Below are 21,440 nucleotides of genomic sequence, written 5' to 3'. Positions count from 1 at the left end.
CCAAGAAGAATGTGGGTGGTGCTGTGGTTGCAGATAGGAATCTAAATTAGGCAGCAATGCATTAAAGTGTGTATATAAAAATGTGTACAATGCATATATTAGGAGAATTGCACAGGAAAGTGTATTGAATTTTCTTGATGACTTTACAACAAACGTTTGCAAACTGATGCATAAATGTGACAAAATGATTTAAGATTGGAACTCAGAGAAAGGCTCCTCAAAGGCTCCTCAAAGTTCCTCCTTATTCTTATTTTATTCATTTACAGTGGTGCCTCGCAAGACGAAATTAATTCGTTCCGCGAGTCTCTTCGTCTAGCGGTTTTTTCATCTTGCGAAGCAACCCTATTAGCGGCATAGCAGATTAGCGCTATTAGCGGTTTAGCGGCTATTAGCGGCTATTAAGGTCCTAAGGGATTAGCAGATTAGATGCTAAAAGGCTATTAGCGGTTTAGCGGCTTAGAAAAAGGGGTTGGGTAGCGGGAAAAAATCTTAAGACTCGCAAGACATTTTCTCCTTGCGAAGCAAGCCCATAGGGAAATTCGTCCTGTGAAGCGCATTGAAAAACGGAAAACCCTTTCATCTAGCGGGTTGTCCGTCTTGCGAGGCATTCGTCTTGCGGGGTACCACTGTATTTAAAAGCATTTCTAAACCACTTAATTTTTTAAAAAAGTGATATACAAAATGCTGGGTGTAATTTGGGAATATGTGTGAAATTGTACTAACTGCTTGGTCTATGTCTCAAGTTGCCCACCCACCATGTCTGATTTCTGTTCAGGGCTAGGATGCCCAGCTATGATGGGCCCCTTGAAACAGCTCAAGGCTACACAACTTCTGGCATGACTCATCCACAAACCACCTTTTGTCCAAAGAATGGGTGTACATCCTTTGGCGGGTATAAAGCTAAGGCTGCATTCAGCAGCAATGTAGGGATAGTGTGGTTAATGGTAGTGAATTGTTGGGGGTGGGGTGGGGGTGGATATCTCTCCAAATCTGGATCTCTCTGTATATTTAGATCTCTAGTCTCTAAGGCTAGGTTACTATACTTAGTAATTTAGTTTATGGTGCATCTCTTAACTTCATGTATATAGTGTGTAAAATTTGTCTTGTATCTTGATGCAATAAAATACTTTATACTGAACTGTGTGGGCAAGGAGTTTTCTTCACCATCAACTCTGGAGAGGCTGACAATAGGAAAGAGAGAAGAATGGACTACTTTTCCTGGTGCTGTGCAACTCTGCCAATCACACCGGTATAGGTGTGATATCAAAACCCTATCAACAATTAAAAAAGCAACTAAAGAATAAAACAGTATCATAAAGGCAGTTAAGCAGCATTATAAAAACAGATAAAACCAGCACTTCGGGGGGAAACAAAACCAGTCAATGAAATTAGGTCTTCACAAGCCATCAGAAGCAACTAATGGGTGGAGCTTCATATATGGCAGAAAAAATGTCATTCCACAGTGCAGAAAATGCACATTCTGGGGTTACCGCATTGTGATAAGGTGCTTTGCCATGCACAATCCCCCCCCCCATCATCTATTTGATCTGACTGATCTTATGCAGGTGCAGGTGGTCTTTCAGGTAACCTTTCCTTGTTAGGGGATTCATAAATTAAGCTATGATACAGTCGTACCTCGGGTTAAGTACTTAATTCGTTCTCCAGAGGTCCATTCTTAACCTGAAACTGTTCTTAACCTGAAGCACCACTTTAGCTAATGGGGCCTCCCGCTGCTGCCGCTTCGCCGGAGCACGATTTCTGTTCTCATCCTGAAGCAAAGTTCTTAACCTGAGGTACTATTTCTGGGTTAGCGGAGTCTGTAACCTGAAGCATATGTAACCTGAAGCGTATGTAACCTGATACGTATATAACCTGAGGTACCATTGTACTATGAAAATGACCTGGTAGCAGATCTTTATTCCTACTCTTCAGTAGCACCTCTCCCTTTCTTATTTTGACTATCAGTGCAACAATATTCATAACCCTATAGCTTAATGCTTATCACACACAAGGAATGACATGTCTTGGTTGCTATGGTTGTCCTGTCAGCCTATATCTTATTCTTAGATTCACAGTTGTCCAAAAAAATAAGAAGCGAAGGGGGGGACACACTGAAAAGATCACTCCATTTTCTGTTTATCCTTCAAATCTATTCATGCTGCCTTTGAAAAATGCTGCTATATGCATCAATCATTTCTGTGACAATATAAGACTTTCTAAAATATATGTGTGAAGGTTTCATGCGCTCTTTAATGATAAATACACAGATACATCTGTTTCTCTGATTGCATCGGCTGTTTGAACTTTCCTTGGTCCTCTCCATAAATCCCCTTGCGCTTTCAAGGTCAGGGGATAAAAACACACTGGCATAAAAAAGGTGATGATTTTCAAGTCCATCTCTGGAGTGCATATATATCTGAACATAGTGCATTCTGGAGACCAAAGTTTCTCCCTTATGATACTTTTATTTATTTATTTTGCTATCTTGTTAGTCTTGCGTCGCACATAACCTTGTGAACTACTCAACTTCTGGATAACTTTCTCCTTTACCCCTTAAAGCTGCACTTTCACTCTCAAATGATTAGAATTGGAAATTCCATTTAATGTTTCATTCAGAAAGAAACCTTGCCAGGCAAGCACTGGAAGACGGGCCCTGTGAATTAAGTTGGTTAGTTCAACAGCATAAGATGATGCAGGGAGAAAGCTAACTCCTTCCCACTGGAAAATAAGTTCATTTGAAGATGGGTAAACACTTTTTAAAATACATGCTGGTTTCACCAAAGCAAACTGGTAAATATGAGAAGTCCCCCCTCTTTAGACAGATGTTGGGGGACATGGTGCCCTCCAGATGTCCCTAAGCACTGCCTATCCTGGGTTGGGCTGCTGGGAGTTGGCATCGCGCAACATCTGGATGGCCAGAAATTCCTCACCACTGATTTAAACTGAAGGTGACTTAGAAGGAGAACTTGTAGGCTATCCAACCAAATTCTACTAATAATGTAGACCCAAACAGTGCTTTTTTCTGGGGGTACACAGGGATATGCATACCCCTAAACATTTTGTGTCTCTTTGTACTTTTGTCCATTTACTGTATTTATTTTTCCCAATTAGAATTATAAAATGGTGATTTTCTTGAGTCAAAATGAGAGTACCCCTAAACATATTTTTAGAGGGGAAAGCACTGGACCCAGATAAATTAAGGAAACTCTGTTGCTCATGTCTGTTCATTTCAGTGGGTCTACGCTGAGTAAAACTAGTGTTGGATCCAGCCCTATCTAACTGAACTTCTTACCTGATACAGGAGATTCAGAGCTACAGCATCCCAGAGCTTGAAGATTCCCATCAAGAAATCTCTCCCCACTAGGGAATTCATTGATTGTCAAACTGTTCTTATCATCAAGAGCCTTCTCCTAGTGTGCAGCCTGCCCTCTTGTGAACTTATCCTGATAAAATAACTTTGCAAAAATTGCTAAGGCAACTGTTGTCAGAACTATGAGGTGTTTTACAGGCCTTGTCTCACTAGTTTTTACTTGAGCATTTCATTCATCACAAGTGATGCAGTTGTTGATGGCAACAGAGATCACTTTCTACATATGCTGACAGTATCTCTCAGAATTCATTGGCTGTCAAGACCTTGAAGGTCTATCATCTGCATTCATGGAGTTTAAGGCAGCCAATTTAGTTCCCCAATCCAATAGTTTCAGTTTTAGAGCCAAGCTATGTATGGCATTGAATGTGTATTTGCTTTTAATGTTCTGGGGTTCTAAAAATGTAAATTCTAAAAGTCAATTGCATCAGGCAGTGGGGTCTGATAATTAATAATATCAGAGCCAACACAGAGGGGAATTTAGCCCATTCATACCCTGCTGTCACCTTAAGGAAAACCCCTCTTCTGAAGTATTAGTTTGAGAGAGGGAATCTTCCACTTGTTCTAGTGTCACTGAGCTTTTAGCCCATCACAAGAATGGGCCCTCCAAACAGGGCCCTCCAAGCCTTTCTGTCTGGCCCACATGGCACATTCTTCCCCATCCACAACCCTCATCAGCCCTACTTAGGAAACTACTTTAGTGTTTTTTATTGGCAAGAATGTGTCCTTGAACTTTGGAACTTCTTGCTTGCGTGGATGGAAGATAGAGAGGGGTGTCCATAGAAACTAGTCTATTGTATGAAGGTAACATTTACGTTTGTTGCTCTGTCCACATTTGCCTATGACCCTACCCACCACTTGCATGTAGCTCCTTGAAGGCTGTCCGGGAGGAAATGTGGCTCTTGGGCTGAAAAAGGCTTCCCATCCCTGGTCTATCAGTTCTGTTGCTTTGCATCTTCTACCCCGTCTTTCTGATGTGTTGCCCATCTGCTCTTTCTTCTTCTTGCTCTTTCTTTTCCTTCAGTTCTGCCTTCAGTTACTTAATGTAGGTGGGAAAGACAAGAACTAACTTTTTTCTCTTGCTCTTTCCCAGCATCCCAGACCTCTCCCTTCATTGGTGCAGCATTCTGTGATCTCATAGAAGTGAAATATGATTATCTTAATCCTTCCCCCTCCCACACAAGCTTTTCAGTTAATTCTTCCTTTGCAGCAATGACTGCTGAATAGACTGTGGTAATGCATCACAGAGACCTATCTGTGGTTCCACTAGTGACCAGCTTGCATGAATGCTGTTTTGTTTTTAACCTACATTTTCTCAAGTAATCGATCAAGCTTCTTTGTTAGAAAGCATTGGTCCTCATGAATGCGTGAGCATGGAATGAAAGCATTTTATAGACCAAGGCAAACTTGTACCCTGAGCTTCTAGGTCATTCAATAAATACGGATTGAAGACTTTTGTCATACAAAGCAAGTAGTGTCTCTGTCTATATTAGGTAGCCACTGCCACAGTAAATTCATAAATAGATGAATTTAGATCAAATTATGTCCATTGCAGCAGCAAAAAAGAAGCAGTCTCCACACGGCCTGATGTCTAACTGTTACCTGTAGACAGGTTATAATCACATTTTATAATTTGTCATAATCTAATCATAAAAGCAGATGCTTCCCCCTTTCCCAGTGTAATTCAAGTTCATATGGTTATTTGAAACAGTAGTCAATTATAACTATCGACTACCCCATTCTCAGTAAAATAAATAATGTACAAGATCTTATTTATTTCATGTTCTACAAATCCTCTCTGTGATCAACTCCCACCCAGAAACCTATGTCTCCCTTGTGGAAGGATGTGCAGATCCAGAATTGGTCTCCATGATCACTTATGGACACACTGTTAGGACCATATTCATGTAAGTCAACCTTAAGGTAAAGGTAAAGGTACCCCTGCCCATATGGGCCAGTCTTGACAGACTCTAGGGTTGTGCGCCCATCTCACTCAAAGAGGCCGGGGGCCAGCGCTGTCCGGAGACACTTCCGGGTCACGTGGCCAGTGTGACATCGCTGCTCTGGCGAGCCAGAGCTGCACACGGAACGCCGTTTACCTTCCCGCTAGTAAGCGGTCCCTATTTATCTACTTGCACCCGAGAGTGCTTTCGAACTGCTAGGTTGGCAGGCGCTGGGACCGAACAGCGGGAGCGCACCCCGCCACGGGGATTCGAACCGCCGACCTTACGATCGGCAAGCCCTAGGCGCTGAGGCTTTAACCCACAGCACCACCCACGTCCTTACTCAGCTACAAATGATCACTAAAAAAGAAAGAAGTGTGTGTTTGTGTGTGCGCTATATCATAAAAAATATACAACAGTGGTTTACAACAATATAAAAGCATAAAACCAAACAATAACATCATAAAATGTTTAAATCAAAAAGAAATTAAAAAGAAGCATCAATAAATCATTGTGAGGGATGTACACACATAGTAGAAAAGTTTTTAGTAGGCATTTAAAAGTTGGCACAGAAGGCATCTGCTGAATCTCTACTGGCAGGATGTTCTACATGACTGGACTGATGGCACTAGAGACTCAATTACTTGTTGTCAAACAAGCTTCACCAACTTGGGGAACAACACTCCTATAGATGACCTCAGTGATCAAGCTGGAATATTAGGGTTCAGGTGATCCCCAAGATATCCTGGACCCAAGATACAAATGGAACCACTGTCATACAGTGCCTCTGATACCCAACTCACTAAGTCAGTCCGGAAGGATACAGTGGTTGGTGGTAACAAAAGCTCCTGAGATTTACTAGGCAACTTACCATATTGGCCTGAATATAAGGTGCACCCGAATATAAGCCACACCTTTAAAATTCAAAGGGGGGGGGGGAGACAATACCCAAATATAAGCCTCTCCCTCAAAATTCTGCAGGCACTCACACCTGTTCCATTTTTATCTGTTTCAGCAGCAATATTGGAAAAGCCAGTTTTTGTAAGGTCATGAATTTAAGCCGCACTTTAACTTTTCAGTCGGAAAAAAGTGAGGCTTATATTTGGGCCAATACGGTGCTTTGCTACATTAGTCTACCATTTTGTAACCAGGAAGTCTTTCTGTAGCATTAAAACACAGTATTGAAAACAGTTTTAAACAACAAATTATTCTAATCACTGTTACTGAAGCACCTCCATTTATATTTTTTGTGGAAAAGCAGTTCTCTCACCCACCCCACCCACACATGATTTGGACTAGGAAGGGCCATTGTTGTCTTCAGTCTTTAGGGCTCTTTTTAAAAAGGGGGGTGTCTTTTTTCTAGTCATCTACTTTTTCAGATTCACATTTCCTATGTGTCTCCAGACCATGGTAAATCTCCATGCTGTGGACATCAATCTACATTTGAGTCTGGATAGCTAATACAGTCACCTTGCAGTCCTTTTCATTTTCCCAGCTGTGACATGTCCACTTTTTTGGCAGGTCTAATTCATTTCCCTAAGGCTCTTCATAATGTCCAGATTTCATAGTCATACATACTTAACTTGCATTAGTGTCATAACTGGACCATAGGCAGCTGCTAAATGGAAGCAAGGAGGCAGAAGTCACAGGCCATCTTTCTCTTATGCCGTTACAAGTAGGTTTCAAGGAAACATGCACTGTGAATGCATCGTGGAGAGGGAAAGTAAAGAGACAGACAATAGTTTGTGTAAACTAGGAACACTTTATTAAGAATCAAAAGAGATCTGTGTAGACTGTGGTGCTGGCCGGCACGTAAAGAGGATGTGTAGAGAGTGGAGTCAGTATTTATTAGATGTGTGCCTCAACTCTATGTACTTCCCAAATTGCATGGGAAATAGGGGTGTTGTAAGTGAGATTTGAGTTAGATTGAGCTGTTGAAAATATATTTTAAGTCAAATCATGGTCTTCAAAAAGTCCCCAAGTCACTCTGTGGATATCCTCAAAATGGTGCATTATAAAAGTGACAGCTACAAAGTGAAACCAAGCTGATGATGATGATGATAACAAGAACAACAGTCATTTATTTATTTATTTATTTATTTATTTATCTATCTATCTATCTATCCCCACCCATCTAACTGGGCATTTTACAACAGAAATACAGGGAAACAAGAGGAAGAGGAAGAGGATGAAGATGAAGGAGGAGGAGGAGGGGGGAGGGGAAGAAGCTTCCTGAAATAGGGCTGTTTTCACTATCTACAAAAACGGAAATAGTTGTTTTTGACATCTGCTGGGAGGGCATTCCACATGACAAGTGCGGCTACAGAAAAGGCCAGGCTTAGGTCTTGTTCTGAGGGGTTATCAGATTAATATGCACAAGAATTTGTGAATACCCTGTTATTGTATGACCTCAAATGCTCAGAAGGTCCTGTGCCTGGATATTAACACCCTGAGGACAGGACCTGAAATTTAATATCTTGCCCCTCTTTTCTTCATCTGCCATTACAACTTTACTATGGGATAGATTGATGCTTCACAGCACACAGAGCTAATGATATAGGGGGCTTGAAAGGATTTTGCATTGTCGTATTTCTCCCAAGTAGCTAGAATATTTTCTCCCGGTGTCAGTGAGTTTAACTTTTCAGCGATAACTGAAAATGATGAATGTTAAGCCTTAAAGAATTTATCAGGCACCTCATTGTAGTGACTGACACAAATGAGCTTTTTACTTCAGACTGAGAATATTGAACGCCAGGCAAAGGAAGGTAAAGCTAAACAATAGAATGCAGCGGGGTTGTAGTGGGGAAGATGACATATTATGAAAAGTCGAAACTGGGTTGTGGATTATCACTGGAAATGGGTTGTCTGTCAGCTTCCTCAAAATTATTGTGTATGTTTATCACTATTGGAGAAATTGTTACATTTGACAGACACCTTTATACAAGAACAGGGATGGGGAACATGTGGAACATCAGCCTCTGATTGGCCTGCATGGCCAATGGTGAGGGATTGTGAGAGCTGAAACCAGGGCCGCATTTAGGTTTGATGAGGCCCTAAGCTACTGAAGGTAATGGGGCCCTTTATATGTCCAGCTGTCCTTTATCAACAACAAATTGTCACTGTTTTTTGTGAATATATGCTATATGGACCTAACAGGTATCTAAAGCCATTTGCACATAACAAAATATATATTTTATCAAAGTAATTGTTGAACTGAAATACATTTTTGGAAATGTACATCCAGGGTTTTTTCCTTTAACTTTTTTGGGGGCCCCTAAGAGGGGGCCCTAAGCTATAGCTTGTTTAGCTTATACGTGAATCCAGCACTGGCTGAAGCCCCGCAAAATTTGAAAGGCCACAAGTTCTCCAGCCAAGTACTAGAAGAATGTCCTTAATTCTGGACTACAACATTTGGCCCACAATATAATAGACACAAGGGACGCGGGTAGCGCTGTGGGTAAAACCTCAGTGCCTAGGGCTTGCCGATCGCATGGTCAGCGGTTCGAATCCCCGCGGCGGGGTGAGCTCCCGTCTTTCGGTCCCAGCTCCTGCCCACCTAGCAGTTCGAAAGCACCCTTAAGTGCAAGTAGATAAATAGGTACCGCTTTATAGCGGGAAGGTAAACAGTGTTCTGTGTGCTGCGCTGGTGCCGGTTCGCCGGAGCAGCTTCGTCACACTGGCCACGTGACCCGGAAGTGTCTGCGGACAGCGCTGGCTCCCGGCCTCTAGAGTGAGATGAGTGCACAACCCTAGAGTCTGTCAAAACTGGGCCATCCGGGCAGGGGTACCTTTACCTTTATAATAGACACAACAGCAGCTAACATTTGGATTTTTAAAATCTAGGCTTTGGAAAAATAAATTGTTTTACTGGATGGCAATAAGATTGATGCAATTCACCACTTTGCCCATAGTATATTGGAAAGGACTGAAAAATGGCCCTTAAATCATCAGGGGTCAGCAAACTTTTTCAGCAGGGGGCCGGTCCACTGTCCCTCAGACAGTGGGGGGGCAGGACTATATTGGGGGGGGATGAATGAATTCCTATGCCCCACAAATAACCCAGAGATGCATTTTTAATAAAAGGACACATTCTACTCATGTAAAAACATGCTGATTCCCAGACTGTCCAGGGGACAGATTTAGAAGGCGATTGGCCCGGGCCTTAGTTTGCCTACCCATGGTTTAGTTCATCACCTTAGACTTCAACCCTAAATGTTATTTCTCCTGTTCCAGAATTATGCTCTTATTTCCGTGGATTAACACCATAGTTTGGCTGTTACTATTTTAGCACAATTTCCTCCTCTGCTTATTGCTTCTTTCCCCCTCATGTATTAGTCAAAAAGGCTGTCCCAAGCTGTCAAAGGTCACTTAAGTGAACGTAATAGCATCGCAATGCCACATAACCAATGAGGTTTGGTTATATGGTGATTCCACTGATAGCAGTGAAAGTAAGGGCAATATTTCCTAGATCAGTCCACTAGAGTGACCCAGGCCAACTGTGGATTACAAAGGTGAAGCAAATAAGAGAAGCAAATGTAAATATATAGGCAAGTGCAAGCATATAGACAAAAGAGAGTCATTTCCTTGATAGTCCCCCAAAATGGTGAAGAGTTTTAGCTAATAATCAGAATAATCAGTGCTTTCATAAAGCTGAAAGCATTTCACAAATAGATTATTTCAACAATGCATCATTATTATTCTGGCATTACAAGGGGAGAGGGTGAAGCTGCAAGATGCATGGGAAAGAAAGGAATCCAATGAGGATTATTCAAGAAGGATTAGCAGATGTGATCCAAAGATCCATTTGTGCTATCATGCATTAATTAGCCATTAAGTTACCACACATCATTTGAATTATTATTGTTTTATCCATTTCAGTTCTGCTGCATTACTTTAAAGCAGAGGCCTGGGATCTGAATGAGGTCCTTCAAGCCATCCTCTCTGACCCCTGGGACTCCGCAGCCATGGTCCCTCCTAAGAGCACCTCACTTACTAGCCCCTTTCCACATCATCTTCAAGTGCTTTTGCCTGGTGGAAGGATCTGCCAATTTCAGTTCCCTCAGTTTCTCCTTTTTCCAATCTTAAATTCACATTAATTTTGAGAGTTGTTGTTGTGTTTTTGTTGTTTTTTTTTAAAAAAACCCTTCATATCAAGTCATAATCTTCCTAACAAACACATTTTAATTCAGTTTCAGCTAACAAACTTTTTGTGATTCATTTCCCATTTTAATAATAATATAATAATATATTAAAATAATACAATATAATTAATATAATATAATATTTTTCATATTAATGAAAATAACTTCCTTTTCATGCACATTTCCCCAATATATGCATTTTTTAAAAACATAGTTGGTTGGAAAACTGCAGAGTGTGGATGCTGAGGGCAGCCAGACCCTGCTGTTTAGGGATGGGGGAGAAACTCAGTTCAGGTCCCCTTTAAAGGCGAACTTACCTGATTCACGCTTTTTGAAACAAAAGCACAGCCCTGCTTTGAAATTCACACTTCCCTGACTTATGTGTGTGCATTAAAACTAAGGCTGAGCCTAAAATTCTTGTGCAGCGCAATTTTAAGTGGGTGGAATCATAGAATCATAGAGTTGGAGGGGACCCTGAGGATTATGTAATCCAAGTCCCTGCAATGCAGGAATATGCAGCTGCACCATACGAGGACCAAACCTGCAACCTTGGAGTTTGGTGGAGATGGGTTAAAGGTCAGTGCTTCAAAACTAGCTGTTTGCGCCAGAAGAAAATTTGGTTTTGATTTTTTGAAAACTTGGGAGGTGCAGAGAAGGAATTTGAGCACAGAAGGCAGAAGGTCTTCTTGGTAGTGGCACCCTCTCTATGGAATGCGCCCCCCCCCTTCAGATGTCAAGGAGATTAAGAACTACATAACTGTTAGACGGCAGCCTTGTATCGAGAAGTTTTTATTAGGTTTGATGTTTTATTATGTTTTATATATGCTGTACGCCTCCCAGGGTGGTTGATTATTTATACCCAGGGTGGTTATTATTTATACCCTGCCCACCTGCCAGGTGGGCAGGGTATAAATAATAAAAATACTATTATTAATTAAGAGTAGACCTACTGACATTACTAGACCTAAGTCTGCCCCATCCATTCATTTCAGTGGGCCTACTTTGAGAAGGACTAGCATTGGCTGCACCCCCCTTCCGTCTCTACTTTCGTCTATGAAAGTGTTGGAGGCTGTGGATTTATCCATGTCTGTTGGCATTCATCTGCGACTGCTGACGTTCACTATAACATACATCTGAACAAACCCTTTTGTATAAAGAACAGAAACATGACTTGTTCATTAAAACTGCACAGAGGAGATGAGGAGTCATCCACCACCTTCCAGACTCAACCTTCTGTTTCTGCTTGTTTCTGAGCTTCCGTGATGCACAGCTGCATCTGTCATGAGGCATTAGCCTGTATCAGAAGCGCAAAGCAACCACAGACACAACCAGTTGTGGCACGCAAGAAAATGACAAATCAGTCTGGTGAATTTGAAGAGACAGATTTTCGAAGGAGCGCAGGTGCAAAAGCCAGCCTTTAACCAAAGTTCACTAAGAATCTGGAAGTAAACAATATAAAAAAGCTATTTTATCCCAAGTAGCTTTTAGAAGATGGATTCTCCAGACACATATTTTGTTCCTGCTGCACATGCTAAGCTTCAAAGAATGACAAACAGGGTTTACTTTCTAACTCCAGCTCAAAGTGAATGATAGGAAGAAGAGACTTTCCATGACATATTAGAAAGAATAATAAAATACTAAGGATATTTTGGAAGTGTTTTTAAAACTGTTCCTTCTGGGCATAAAGCGCCACTCCAAAACTAGGGACTCTGAATGGCATTAAGTGGGTATTTACAGGTCAATCTTCCCTTTCCCAAACATAAGCTGCTTTCAGGTATCACCAAGTGCACTGGCTTGCCACTGAGATAGGGGGGGCTGGTGACGTGCAACACACGCATGCTGTGCACACACACCATACAACGTGCTGATGTCACTCACGTATGCCACGAGACGTGCTGAAGCATTGTGCGTATGCTGCGTGACTTGCTCGTGACATCAGCTCATCGTGTGGCATGCACACCTAGATCTATACCCAAATGTCTTCCTCATTTGGGTCTATACCCTCAAATAACTTTTGAGTCCAAGGCTGGATCTCCACCGACCTGTTTAGCATTATTAGAAAAATATTAGACATATCGTTTTAAAGCATCACAGGGCATACTGTTAAAATAAAAACATTCCTTACATGTTTCTTCTGTAACAAAGCAGTTTTCCCACTGCCTGGTTCCTGGTTGCTCTGCAACACCCTCTGACGTCACATTTTAATAACGCATTATTAACATTACAAGCAAAATGTAATATGTCCAAATACATTATGCTAATCATTCCTTAACCCTTCCTTAACATTATAAACAGGGGGACGCGGGTGGCGCTGTGGGTAAAAGCCTCAGCGCCTAGGGCTTACTGATCGAAAGGTCGGCGGTTCGAATCCCTGCGGTGGGGTGCGCTCCCGTTGCTCGGTCCCAGCGCCTGCCAACCTAGCAGTTCGAAAGCACTCCCGGGTGCAAGTAGATAAATAGGGACCGCTTACTAGCGGGAAGGTAAACGGCGTTTCCGTGTGCGGCTCTGGCTCGCCAGAGCAGCGATGTCACGCTGGCCACGTGACCCGGAAGTGTCTCTGGACAGCGCTGGTCCCCGGCCTCTTGAGTGAGATGGGCGCACAACCCTAGAGTCAGACACGACTGGCCCGTACGGGCAGGGGTACCTTTACCTTTACCTTTAACATTATAAACTATGAGTGTAGATCCATCCCCAGTTTCAATGGGCAGGATCTTAAAATTCTTTCTCACTAAAGATCCTTTCTAGCTAGCAGATTCTTACCCATAATGCCTTGGCAGAAGGAATGCAGCGCAGTATTCTTTGTCAGTGTAGCTAAGCAAGTGATTAGCTATTGTAGCTCAGCAAATGAGACTGCAGCATAGCAGCGGTGGACTTTGGTAATATGGCACCCTGAGAAAGGTCAAATTTTGTCCCCCATTTTATTATTTTCACAATAATTCTGTTTGGTACAGTTGCTTTTTATCGATCTTCTCAGGAGGTACCCGTATAAATATAGGTATCATCATCATCATCATCATCATCACTATTTTGTGTCCCCTCGGCTTGATTCCCTCCCCCTCTCGGGGGGAACCATTGGCACCACTCTACATCTGGCACTGAGCACAGAGCCATTAAGGTGAAAACTCCTACATCAGATTAGTACTTGAGGCAGAAGGCATTCACACTGCCTTTTATTCTCCCAGCTGAAAGTAAGAATGGGCAGATTTTTAAATTCCCATTGGTAAACAATAATAAGAGATGCCCTCAAAAACAAGCTACTTAAAAACACAAAAACACATTTAAAACCAGCCCTGACAGCAGCTCCATCACCTGCTCTTTACTTCCAAAAGCTTTTCTGCACAGAAAGGTCAGAGCCTACTGGTGGAAGGGTAACAAAGAGGGAGATGATCTAAGCTGTTTTGTGAGGAAATTCTGCAATATGGGCACAGCCACAGAAAGGGCGCTTTCTTGTGTCATCACCCAACATGCCTATGATGCAGATGGGACCAAGAGAAGGTGTTGGCCCAAGAATCTTGGCACTGGGGCAGGAAATATGAACTTTCAGGTAGCCCAGGCCCAAGCCATATAGGGCTGCATATGTCATAAAGCCACTCCCGACATAAGGGGGGGGGTTGCGGGCTCCCGACCCACCTTCATGGGACTTGGGAATCCTGGGATTCTTTATTATTCATCAGTTACTGCACAAGCCAATCGGCTGGCGGCGGGGGCGGGCTTAGTAGAGTTCATTTAAGGTCGGGGCAGCCCATGCTCGCCCTTTTCTTTCCTTACAGCCAGCTGCGGTTTCCCACCCACCATCTAGGTTGTCATTTGGGCTTTGCTATGGGCTTCGGCTGGTCGCCACAAGGGGCCTGGTAGGAGTTTTTCCACTTGGCTAATCGGCATTATTTTGGAAGCCACTTGGTTTTGTCGCCTACCTCATAGCAAAACGTCACAATACTTTTGGGTTTGGCGGTTAGGCATTGGCAGGGGTATTATTATGCAAATGAGTTGGGGGGGAGGAACGCCATCACCTCCCCCAAATGATGAAGGGTAGTTCGTTAAAGGACTCCGGGGGGCGTCGCCTCATCCGAAACCTATGGAGGCTAGGGCCTAAAGCGCGCTCCCAAGCGGTAACCCCTCGGGGAGAGCCTAGGGATGTGCATCTCGGGGGCTCCCCCTGTTGGTGCTTAACCCTTCCCGATTCTATGCCAGTTAGTCTGATAGGGCCAATGCCTAAAGCCAATACCGCTCTTACCTGTAATCAATAAAGTTGTGGCCATTTTTCGCCCATTAATCTAAATTCTGGTGTCCATGTGTCTTTATTTATGTGTCTGCAGGAGGGGGCGGGAATCGCCACGCAACCTGGAAATGGCATATTCATTGAGCATTTATCCTGATTTGCTTGCTCAAAGCAAGGTCAGACCAGGCTTAGGCAAACTTCGGCCCTCCAGATGTTTGGGACTACAATTCCCATCATCCCTGACCACTAGTCCTGTTAGCTAGGGATAATGGGAATTGTAGTCCCAAACATCTGGAGGGCCGGAGTTTGCCTATGCCGGGGTTAGACTATATCTGGTCATTATTGAGCATTTGTTTTGATTTGTTTGCGGGGCAGGGGGACGGCTATACAAAAATGAGCATTCACTCTTATATGCTTGCAGGGTATTCATATCTTCCCATCAATCCTTTGTCCATCCCTAATTTTGCAGTGCATTTCTTAGTCATTCTCCTAACTGCAAAAAGGCATTTTTCTTTTAAGTTGGATTTGTTATGACATGAAGCTTTAATTCACTTTAATTTTGCAATTTCCCGGTGTGTACTTGAATTCCTCCTGCAGAACACTGACAGTCTGGAGGCACCCCTAATGCAACACATGCAGTCAAAATACTGAGCTGTTCAATATATCCCTGACACTTCTAACATAAACCCTCTTCCAGCTTAATGCAACTTAGATATTGATGCTTCTTACCATTTCTGGAAGGATTCTTTTAAAAGGAGCCCTGTGTTCACAGCACGCATCATTCTAATATGTGTACATGAGCACAAACATACCCATTTTGCATTTTGTTCTGTTTTCAACATATACAAAACCCATCCACTGAAAATCCAGATAATTCTACCTGCCAGGGGCACCCCCAGCTCAATGTGAGTATATGCATTAGAATTTGTATTAGACTTGATCGAAACAGTAGCACTAAAACTGTTTAAAAGGGGAGGGAGGCAGAGTTATTCCTGGATGTCTGAAATGAGACTGTAACTCCTATTAATTAATCTCCAGCATGAACTCAAGTATGTGATATTGGGGGGGGGGGAGAGAGAGAGACTAATTTGGGTAACAATCCATATCGTATTTGCTCTAGTGGTGGGGAACCAGGGCAATAATTACCCTACCTGTGAGGCGGGGAGGGGGGGAGAGAGAATATATCAGGTTGGATAGTTGGCCAATCACATTAAAGTTCTTTTTTTTCCCAATTCCATAAAGTTCAAGAAAACTTGAAGCTGGCAGAACTCAGCTGAAGTCTCAATGTATTTTTAAAAGCAAATTTCCCATTCCTTTTGACTTGTAAATAATATGACAAGAGCAACAACCATAGGAATATGCAGCCAAGCAGAGATACAACCTTCCTCATCAATATGGGGTGGGGGGGGGACCCTTCTGTGTATATGACTCTTAAATTAAGAAACAACTTCTTTGTTATTGCAGATAATTCAATTCTGTCACTGGAGCTTTCAGTCGCATGGACTTACTCATTGGTAGTCGACCCAGCAAAACACATATCTTTTCCAACTATGGAAGTCTCAGAGGACAACAGGAATCTTTCTATCAACCCTACTTATAAGAGATGCTCCCACTGCCATCTGTAGAAATATATCTATTATTAATCTGTTTTGATCCCACTCTGTGGTATATGTGAAGTTTTCTGTTCTTATTCAGATACATTTCTTCCTGAAGTTTCTATATTTTGTTTTCTTTCAGTAACGTTCACTGTCCTGGTGAGATTTCAATGGATTTTGTATGAGACTGTTGCTCTGCAAACCCATATGACTGCACAGTATGCCAGGTGATCCATCAGAGTTTAACTCGGGGGTGGTCAACCTGTGGTCTACATCTTACATTATTGTGCTGGCTGAGGCTGTTGGATGATTTCAGCAGCTGTGTCCCATCTGTGGAACTCACTCAGCCTGAAGGTATGGCTTGCTTCACTTTTAGTGAGTTTCAGGTATGGTCTAATAACTACCACTGCTGTAAAAACATTCTGATATGTGCATGCATGTATTTTTCTTAAATAGTATCCATCAGTTAACAAGAAAATAAATTGCATTCAAAAATTATGAAAGAAAATGTATGCAATTTTTTCATGGGTGGGGTACATAGCTTCTGTTGTGCTTACATTTCTTTTGATGTGGCTGAGGGTTGTTGATGAGTGTCCTTTTTTCATTCCACAAATTATCTTACAAGGAGTCTGCACCCCCTCTAGCCTCCCTCGATGCCAGAACTTTAATAATAGCCCATCATGGGGCTTTTTTCAAATCAAGAAGCACAGGCAGTCAGGGAAGCTGGAGAAATGTGTACAGGAAGAAATAATACACACAGTACACCAACCATGGCCAACTTGCAACACAAAGGTAAGCTCAAAGCCACTCAGCCACTGATATTTTAAATGCATTCTCGAAGAAGGGCCTCAAAAGATGACCTCAGGGTCCAGGTAGGTTCATATGGAAAGAGATGGTCCTTGAGGCAGAAGGCAATGTCTTTCAAAACATAAAATTCTACTCAGTGATGGAAAAGGAAAGCGAATGGTAGGTAGGTTTAGAAGCTGCCAGGGATGAATTTCTACTAAGTGCATTCCAGGAATCAGAGAACGAATAATGGGGTGAAGTTAATTTGTTTTTCTTTGTCTAGAAAATAATAACACTGCAGCTTAAAAGCTGGTATTAGAATTGGTAGACTGGGAGATCAAACATGGATCTTCCACAAAATATATAGTTTGACATTCAGGCTGCAATCCTATTCATGGGGTGGGACTGCAACTTACCTGATGTTGCTGGGCTGCCTCCCATTATCCATTCCAATTGTCTATGTTTGCTGGAACTTATGGAAACTGAAGCCCAAGAACACCTTGGGACTTAGGCCAAACTAGATAGTGCATTAAATTCAGATGTGCATTTTATTTTATTTTATTTTATTTTGATCAAAATTGGAACCACAGTGAGCAGAAAAAGGCATTTCAACCATTTTTTCCATGTTGCTGTCTCAGTGAACCTTCTCCCACAGTAGCTTCATATGAATATGGTGTGTGAGGGGGGAAAGCCTTACTCTTTTCAGACGCGGCTCTCCATTTGTAAAATGATTTATAGAACACTCTCCCCAGAGAGGTTCACCAGACACTAATTGGCATGATTCTTGTGCCTTTCAAAAAAACCCACAAACCTCTTGGTAGCACCAGGCATTTGGATGTTTTATTGTTCTTGAGAATGGATTCATTATGCAGATTATTTTGTGGTGACCATGTCATGGTTGTGGTTCGAGGACCCGACCCCCGCAATGTGGAATGAACACACAAGGACACGTGATATAAGGTTTATGGGCAAGAAAAGGCCACAACTTTATTGATTACAGCAGTGAAAAGGTATTGGCTTAGGCATTGGATGTCCAAAACAAGGGGGTTTATTCACCAGTAGGCGGAGCCTGTTGATGCTAATCCAACTATAGGCTCTCCCCTGATGTCACCGAGGGTCATGCCATGGCCTCCCGCCAAGCAGGCATCGGACAGAATACACGACCGCCAGATTCCTTTAACGGAATACCCAAAATTGAAGGCATAGGCGATGGCCACACCTAGCCCTTCGACACACCACAACACATTATTCCAATGCCTAACTTACCCACCAATACCACGAAAGTTGTGACGATTGCTACGAGGTAGGCGAAAAAACCAAAAAGCCTAAAGCCAAATGGAAAAATTCCTACCAGGCCCCCCGGACAACCAGGGCGACGAACCTAAGGTCCATAGCAAGGCCAAGGAAAACTTAGACCCTGAGCTAAAAGGGAGTGGAGGGTGGGTGACTCGCGACGGGACGACGGAGAGTGAGGCCGAGAAGCGGCTGGTACCGCAGCATATAGGCTGCTGAACACGCCCCCTCGGCAGCACCTGGTTGGGTGCCCGCCGATGGGCGTGGGCGCCAGCCAGGTGAGGAGGGAGGCAGGGGGCTAACGCCCCCTGCTAGGGGCGGTGCTTGGGTTCCCGCCCACAACCACTCCCCTCCCTTCCAGGGAGGAAAGTCTTTATGGGAGACTGGGGTATGGTTGTTTTATTTATGTGTTCACCAGATTGAATAGTTTTATTTTTGTGTCAATTTTTAATTTTATGTGATTTTTGTATTTTGTATGTGCCATGTTACATTGTTAATTGCCTTAAGATATCTTCATACAAGGTGGTCCATAACTTGAATAAGTAAATAAAAAGATACAGCAAAAACTGTTCAGTGGAGAGCTTAACACAAATGTAATTTTGCACATCACCTTTTGTAACCTGGTTGTGATTACCAGAACATTACCTGAACACCAGGTAGGTTATTTTGGCAGGAAGAATAATCATTTTGCCAATTCAAGGTCCTTTATTCTGGTTCATATATATACATATTGTCTCGTTTCTTCTTGTCATCTTTTCATACTCATGAATGCTGCTCCTTCATTGAGGAGCCTAATGAACTCTTTACCAGCCTCCCTCAGTGGGAATATGGCTTTGCTGAGAGCAGATTACTGGGAATCTGCCTACAACCAACAAAGTCTCTTTTGGCCTTCAGCAAAGGATGGGTTGTTCGATTTGCAGGGGAACAAACAAAAGGGATATAGAAATGAAAAATTGGTTGGTCATGAAAGTGCTCTCTAATGGCTCTTCTAGCTTAATGTGTGCCATCACGATCACACTTGCCATCATCATCTAGGTAGTTACTTAATCAACAGGGCCAGCTTCCTATCATAAAGAGGTTCTGATTCAAATAGATCTGCAGAGTAATTTTGTAGATTAATGAAATTGTCAGTGGGTGAAAAACAGTGCAAATGAAATTGGAACTTTAGGTAGCTATGGTACGCTGAGCTGTGGCTAGCTGAATGGGCAGAGGCTGCTCTGGTTAGAGACCTCACTTTCCTAAAACCAGGCAGGGCCTCCTACATTATTGGAAATAATGAAGCTAGTATTTTTGGAGGGTGAGATAGCAGACTGTATAATGTTTCTAACTTTAGAGTTGGTTCAAGTTTCTCCTTACTTTAGCAGGGATGTTTCAACGCAGTCCCAGGCTGGTTCACAACTGCAGTTTGAGTATTCATTTCAAAACATGTTTTGTCTAATAACATTGTATTCCCGGTTAACACAATGTCAATTGCCTTTCCTCTTTGTTCGAAGTGAAGATGTAAACATTTCCTGGAACTCTAAATGGTTCTTAAAATTTTCAAAACAATTGATGTTGTTTTGCACTGACTTTTGACATTTCTTACCTCCTTTCATGAACAATGTATTGCTGAAGATAAATTCTTGATGGTTTTGCTGATTAATCTTGCCTTTTAGTTTATAAAAGCCAATGTTGTAACACTTACTTGTCAATTTTTTGGTGCAAGTAATTGATGTGATTCTGATTTCCCAGAAATAATTTGAACAGTTAGTATTGTTTAACGTGCCTCCTCAAGATGTACTCATGCAATGTCTTCAATTTATCTTTGCATAAATACATTGCTCTGAGTTGATGAATGTATTTACTCAATATGTTGTTTTTTCAAAGCAAACCTTCCACAAATCCTAATCATATCTCACTTATTTCATGCTTCCATTCAGATGGTTAATGTTTCTGAATGGAACAGTAGATATATTATTATCATTATCATCATGATTGTATGTGTTTTCTCAAGTAGCAAAGCATTCCAGATATGGCATTATTTTATTTTCTTGTGGGTGAGAAAACCGGAGATCAAATGTATCCAGTTAGCATTTGTATAATTTACAAACATATAATCACAACACAATGGAAGCAAATAGGCATCTACTACATACTGGCATCCATGGAGACAATGGAGGAGTGTGCCTTTGGGGGTGTGGTCATGCTGTTTGACAGTTATAGCTGCTGCTGTGGCTGTAGAGGCCAATGCAGGAGAGACATGTTTTGTTGCAGCTGGGGTCAATGAAGGCATCCAGTTGTGCTGTTGCAGATGCACCATGGCTTTTCTTCTCTCTGCACTCCTCCCAGTGGCCATTGCTCCTGTGGTCACTGCTATGGATACATGACTTGACTGCCTGCTTCCAGGCACTGTGATCACCTGCAAGGGATTCCCACTTGACAGCCAGCTTTCATGTCACATTTGCAGACCTCTTTGTAACACAGAGTTGGTCTGCCTGTTGGCTTGGTGCTGGAAGCCAGCTCTCTATAGAGCACGTCCATGGGGATCCTGCCATCTTACATTCTGTGGACTTGACCAAGCCAGCATAGACGTAGCTGAAACAGGAGTGTGAATATGCTGGGGATGTGTCAGGGACTGGCTGGCAGAGGAGGAGATGCAGCCAGTTGCCCAGGAGGCACTGGGGAAGATTTCAAACCTGATTCAGACTGGTGGAACAGGGAAGGGCAATCAACAGAGGAACCAGCAGGGAAGCATTAGAGCCAGAGAACTGGGATGAAAGGGAGAGGCTTAATGCGTGCACAGACTCTGACAGGGGGAGAGCAGAAGCTGTGTCTCCTGCTTTGCAGAGGGACATTCCTGCTCCAGGGCCTTCCCCTTCCCCTTTCACAGCTCAAGAAGGAAGGGCAGTAAATAGTGTGCAGCAGCTGAGTAGAGCTGCGTCACAGCAGAAGGCTGCTAGGGTGGAATCTTAAATGAGGGACGGAGAGGCCAGAAATCTAGTTTCTACAATTCACTCATCTGAAGCATGAGTGTGTGCTGGCTCTCTGAGTGTTAAGCAATAAAAGTTAATTGTCATCAAGTCTCTTTCTTCCCCACTTCTGATTTACAGCATCTGA

The sequence above is a fragment of the Podarcis tiliguerta genome (assembly GCF_965153285.1).
Source record: "Podarcis tiliguerta genome assembly, chromosome: Z".
Classification (NCBI taxonomy): domain Eukaryota; kingdom Metazoa; phylum Chordata; class Lepidosauria; order Squamata; family Lacertidae; genus Podarcis; species Podarcis tiliguerta.
Note: the sequence above shows the minus strand (reverse complement) of the source record.